Genomic DNA, 6,513 nt, shown 5'->3' on the forward strand with positions numbered 1-6,513 from the left:
TCAAGTAGATTAAACGTGTAGTGGTATTTCCGTAAATCTTCGTTCAGGAAAGATAATACAGAAACATTAATGGATGATCCATGGGAAACACCATAAGGGACTTCTGATTTCTGACTGACACTGGCTTAACATGGTGTTCCTCTTGTGGTTATAAAAAATTACACTTTTTGTTATGAGCATGCAGGGGGCAGCTCACTTAAAGGTATTATAGACGGTTTCAACGGCAACAATATAAACAAACGTTACTGCCGGTATTGTGGACCTAACTTAACTTCCGGTAGACTTCCAAATAGAATAAATAACAACAGCCAAGTCCCTCTAGAGTAGATATTTTTTTGATAACAAACAAAATATGTTAGCTGCGTGGATTAGGCGGACTTAATGAATATGCAAATTCATTATTTGCCAGCAGGAGATGTTTAAAAGCATAGACATAAAGCGCTAGAAATAGAGGTTTCCCCAGTAACAGCTGTAAACAATGCAGAGCTGGTACGCTCATACGCTGCTTTATCAGGCATATAACATGCAAGTCTTCCTTCAGAAATACAGCGATATAAAAACACCTGTTTTTTTGATATTTAAACATATAAATGTAAGGAATTATTATTAATAAAAGTGCAGTACGTAAAGTTACTCATGTTTATTCAACGAAGCCTTTTTGAAAATTGATCAGTTTTAAAATTGTGGCGAGTCTCCAAATATAAAATAAATGTATGGGAAACACACCCCGCAGCACAACCACCTGAGCCCAACTTCAGTCTACTCATCACCTTAACTTTAACTGCGTTTGTAGAAGGCAAGGCACTGCAGCCAACAGACCGGAAGTTAACTTAGGTCCAGGCGCGTGCGCCCAATGAAACCGTCTATAACCACTCTGTATCCTCTGAGTAAGTTCGGAACTGACAAGTTTTTGTTCGTGAGTTCACTAAAATCGGACAAATGTGTAATTCCTGTGCGATACCTGGTCCCTAATGAACAATAATTGAAAGTATAAGGATTTCCAGAATACTCAAATGTCTAAATTAATAAACAATCGATATCTGTGATCAGCTTTTGATATAAATATTGCCCAAATCTAATGATCACATGAAATTGGAGTCTGCATTGTTTACAGCTGTTACTGGGGAAACCTCTATTTCTAGGAGCTTCATCACTGTGTCTGTCATGTGACTATGTTCCCTTTGTGGGCTTGAACTGGTGGTAAAACTAACTGTCTTTACATTTATTTTGAAAGATGAAGCCCGGGATTATGGAAAGGGGCGTTACATTTCCAAATAGTGCTTGCGGTGTTCGGCCAATCACAATGCACTGGGTCAGTTTGCCAATCAGAGCTTGTCAGAATGAGGGACTTTGTAGAAAATTACGTGTTTGAGAGAGGAGCATAGAGGACCTACAATAAAAATAATGTGTTTTTTAAACATTGAAGCATTTTAACATATTATGTTACACCAAATACTCAAAATGATGATCTTTAAAAAAGCATCATATGACCCCTTTAAAAAACTTAAAAAAAAAAACGTAAACTTAGAAAGGACCACGTGTCATGAACAACATTAGTCTGCATCACTTTTAGCACATCTAGCATGAACTCCATTATTAAACATGCTTAACAATATCAGCAACATTCATTTTCTAGAATTTGCTTTCTGGTCATTCATTAATTTAATTTCTCCATTTGTGAACTATTTTGGCCTTGGTTCAGCATTGCATATGCACTTTTCATCTGAACAGCAATAAAGCCAACCAGAGCATTTTGAGGTTTGTGGGTGATGACTTTGTATTGATGTTTGTGCAAAATAGATACTATAAATGATGCATTGCAATGTTAAAGAAATCGGTCTCTAATTCTTTGTTCATTTTACACAGGAAATGTTTTTCAGCATACTGTATCTCACTTACCTATCAATACAATCCTATTAATGCAAAACAAGGCACATGGACATAAGCTGTTTGATACTGGTCTCAAATGCTAAAACAGCTGCAGGACAAAAAGCTGCTTTTCATCTTGTCAGCAATCATCTTGCAAAAAAAAAAAAAAGATAGAAGATTTGACTCTAGTTTTGTATCAGATGACTGTAATATACACCCCCAAATAAATGGCTTGTGACACCATGTCACAGTTTGAATCTGGTGCTCGATGGGAAATGATTGTGTTAAATAGTATTTTGTGTACTTATTCATAGGGAAAAGTTATGTGAGAGAGACAGTCAGTGACTTGCCAAGAGAGCTTATATACAGTTCAACAGCACTGAAATTTAACAATTTGTTCCAGACAGACTATTGGTCGGATTGTTTAAGATTTTTTATCGTTACACCAGTACAGTAAGTGAATACCTTTATGTTTATTCATTCACTAATTAATTCATTTATTCAGAAACAAAACATGCATGTTACGTAAGACAGAAACAGGATGTAAATGCAATAACGCACTTTATTAGTACTCAGCACAATGGCCAGAAACACTGAACAAAGACGGCTGTCGGCACAGCAGAACAGACGGACGGACACAACTCAGGGTGGAAACTGTGACGTGGGGACCTCGGTGGACAACTGGTGAAGGTGCTCAGTCCAGTGATGAACTGAGTGAATGGTACTCTGGTTCAGTGCAGTAGACCCTCGTGACGGTGCTCGGTGATTCAGTGCAGAGCATAGAATCCTGGAATGAACACGACGACGACAAAAAAAAAATTCAGCACATTATTAGTTTTGTGTGAACTTTTACTGCTGTAAAATTCATTAATAGTTAAACAAAATCAATCAATTATTTAACATATTTATTGTAAATTGGCCCTACAGTGAAATATTGTGTGATATTACTTAAATGTAAAACTAATAATTGATTAAATCTAAAAGTCAATCTAATAATAAAAATCTTTATAAATATATAAATAAATATTAAATAATTACATAAATAAATACAGTACAGACCAAAAGTTTGGACACACCTTCTCATTCAAAGAGTTTTCTTTATTTTCATGACTATGAAAATTGTAGCATCACTCTGAAGGCATCAAGAGCTATATGACCAAGAAGGAGAGTGACCTGGCCTCCACAGTCACTGGACCTGAACCCAGTCGAGATGGTTTAGGGGTGAGCTGGACCGCAGACAGAAGGCAAAAAGGCCAACAAGTGCTAAGCATCTCTCGGGGAACTCCTTCAAGACTGTTAGAAGACCATTTCAGGTGACTACCTCTTGAAGCTCATCAAGAGAATGCTGAGAGTGTGCAAAGCAGTAATCAAAGCAAAAGGTGCTACTTTGAAGAACCTAGAATATGACATATTTTCAGTTGTTTCACACTTTTTTGTTATGTATATAATTCCATATATAATTAATAGTTTTGATTTCCTTCAGTGTGAAAGAAAACTCTTTGAATGAGTAGGTGTGTCCAAACTTTTGGTCTGTACTGTATGTACGGAGCCCAGCACATGACACACAGGAAAAAATATAAGGCTAAATTGTGCGCACAATTTACTAATTCGTTCCCTCAATGTACTAAATAGTGTGCACAATTTATTTATTTTTTCTTGCATGTCATGTGCAGGGCTCCGTAAATATTAAATAATTTAATGAATCAATAAGAATATTTATTTGACAGCTCTGATATAATATAATAGTGTTATAGAAAAATCTTATATTCCTGTCCTATATATGTGTATATATTACTGTAAATGATATGGTAATATAATAAAACACACCATCAAAAACTATTATTTTTTGCAGTTATTAGCATTTTCACTCAATAAATGCATATTTTATGTTTTCCACTGTCCCCAATCAATCCAATAGTAATTGCCCTATAACATGGGTGCTAATCGTAGTTGCTTTAAAGTGTGATTAGGCATTGAGTGTGAAAAAGTGTGGCATTGCAAGAGGAACGCTTGATGGAAAATCCATTGCTCAGACAAGGTAATGAGGTGCCAAGGGTGATGAAGGCAGAGGTACACAGTGTAGATAGCCAAAGCACTGGAATACTGCCTTGAGCACAGGCTCATGTCCCCTATGATCTTTCTCCTTGATCACGGCACTTTGTAAAACCTGCAAAAGCCAAAATGACCAAACATGACCATTTTAATACTCTAACATTACACCATACAGACAACTAAGCCAGGATGCTTTGATCTCTGCAAACCAGTAACACAAGTTTTACCTTGTGGAACCAGAAAGAGGGGGTTACTTCTGACCCAGTGAATATGTTCATATTCGTTTTGTTCATATTACATTAGTTGTATATACACATTATTTGAATTAAATTAATTTGACAGACAGCATTCTGTCAACATCATTGGTAAACATCAGACAGCTGATGTTGACCAAGCAAGTGCCAACCAACGTAACCAGAGCTGCCAACTCTCAAGCATTCACTGTGAAACACACGCAATTGACTCTTTTCACACGTTTTCACGCCACACATCAATTTTCTCACGCACAGAAAAAACATGAAGCAAAGAGGACATGGAGACCAACAGACTAGACAGAGCAGGTTAGTTATGATATAAAAAATGGGTAAGTTATAGCTAGCTTATTATCAAACGCAGCTACGGTTAGCCATCGCTAACATTAGCACATTTATCGAACAGCCTTCGACACATTTCTATGTTATAACTTCCCGAAAAAAATACGCAAACATATAAAATAAACTTCTAGCGAAATACTAACAGCATCTTACTTACCAATCCAAAAGAAATGTTGCAAGTTAGGAGTCGAACCTCATTTCTTTCAAGTCCATCAGTTGTCTCCAGCGATGGAAAGCAGTGCCGATGTTTACTCTGGTTCGGCTCCTTTTCTTATCGGATTTGATTTGTGTTTCCGAGCGCGGTTGTTTCCCTGTAGCGGGTGACGCTCTCTTCCCTGAACTGAATTGAAGTAGTGGGCTGTACTTTCCACACGATTGACATCAGGTTCAAGTACGCCCACAAGCCGTGCGAGTTATTCGTGTATTGCAGGTTGGCTGGTGGTTATGTTGCCCGCATACCGCCGAAACTGGTATTACGACACCTGTCAAGTCGTGGCTAGTAATGCTAATGCTATTTAAGGTTGATATCTCTGCAACACTATAACTTGACATTTTTTTAATGACATCATCACCCTTATTTCTTCTCATTCTTTTGATGCGTTTAGGTCATTTTTTTTTTATATTTTTACCTACATTTTTACACATGGCACCTTTAATATATATATATACTGTATGAAGAGAAGTGGGCACTCATGCAACATAATCAATGACGTACATCCAAGTAAACGAGACATAGGGAAGGGAAGTTTGTGAGTGAAGGGCATAAAAAACGGGCTGGAACGCAGACTAGTATGCTTAGTAAGACTGCAATTAGCTGGTTCAGGTGTGTTCAATTAGAGTTGGAGCATAACTCTGCAGGACAGCATCCCTCCAGGAGCGAGTTTGGAGAACCGTCCAGTATGTATCCAAATGTCCAGTATTCCATCAATACAATTCTGATGAGAAGACATTTGTTTCCTGTTGACTCCTGCTGTCCATATTTGTCATCACCCACTGAGTTCTTGTGTGAATTTCTTTGCACCATGGGCCTGTCAGCAATCAAACCACCTCAAATCCCGACAACATGATTCCTCAAACCCCCTTTGTTCATTTAACACACAGACAATTCTTCACTCTGTCACCCAGCCCAATCACCTAAATCTGGACTTAATTAGATCCTAATAGAGCCATTTCTCACATTACGGTGGAGAGCTTTCCCTAGGTAGAGCCTGATTAAGCAGACAAGGAAGTCATTGTTTTAGTGGAAAGGCAGTAAAAGCTTATAACTGCTTTAACGGTTTATCTTTATTCAATAAAAATAAAAATCAACAATCTAGAAATCCCTTTGGGAAGAATTATTAAATTACAACAGTTGTGCGTCACACACACACACACACACACACACAAACACACACACACACACACACACACACACACACACATATACAGTATATGAACAGTTCATGGATAAAGACTTCTGGCCTAAAGCTGCATGGTGTATGGTGGAGTTCCTTTTATGCTCTTTTAAAGTAAAGGACACATCTCATTGTGATAAGTAAAGGATAAATCTCAACAGATTTATGCTTTTCTTGACATGCTTGATTTCATTGACCATTTCGACCCTGATTCTGACACAAAGTGAGGTAGATTACTCCATAAAACCTTGTATTTGTACTGATGCGCAAAAGACGAACTGAAACTGCTAACTCTCAAACTGCCCTTGAAATGCGATAAGAGAAAATGGAGGCACCAGATTGTTTCTCTCACTGTTTGAAGAGGAGATAATTACTTTAATTGCTGTTGTAAAAGTCATGTCACATGCAATCAGGGCCTGGTGGATCAATATACTGTATATCATCCTGAATTCCTCATTCATTTTTCCACGCAGGGACAGTAAAACGTCTTCATGAGGAGGATGAATTAAAAGGGTCATATGATGTTGCTAAAAAGAACATTATTTTGTGTATTTGTTGTAATGAAATGTGTTTATGCAGTTTAAAGTTCAATGTTCAAAAAACAC

Source organism: Carassius gibelio, chromosome A20, assembly GCF_023724105.1.
Source record: "Carassius gibelio isolate Cgi1373 ecotype wild population from Czech Republic chromosome A20, carGib1.2-hapl.c, whole genome shotgun sequence".
NCBI classification, from domain to species: domain Eukaryota; kingdom Metazoa; phylum Chordata; class Actinopteri; order Cypriniformes; family Cyprinidae; genus Carassius; species Carassius gibelio.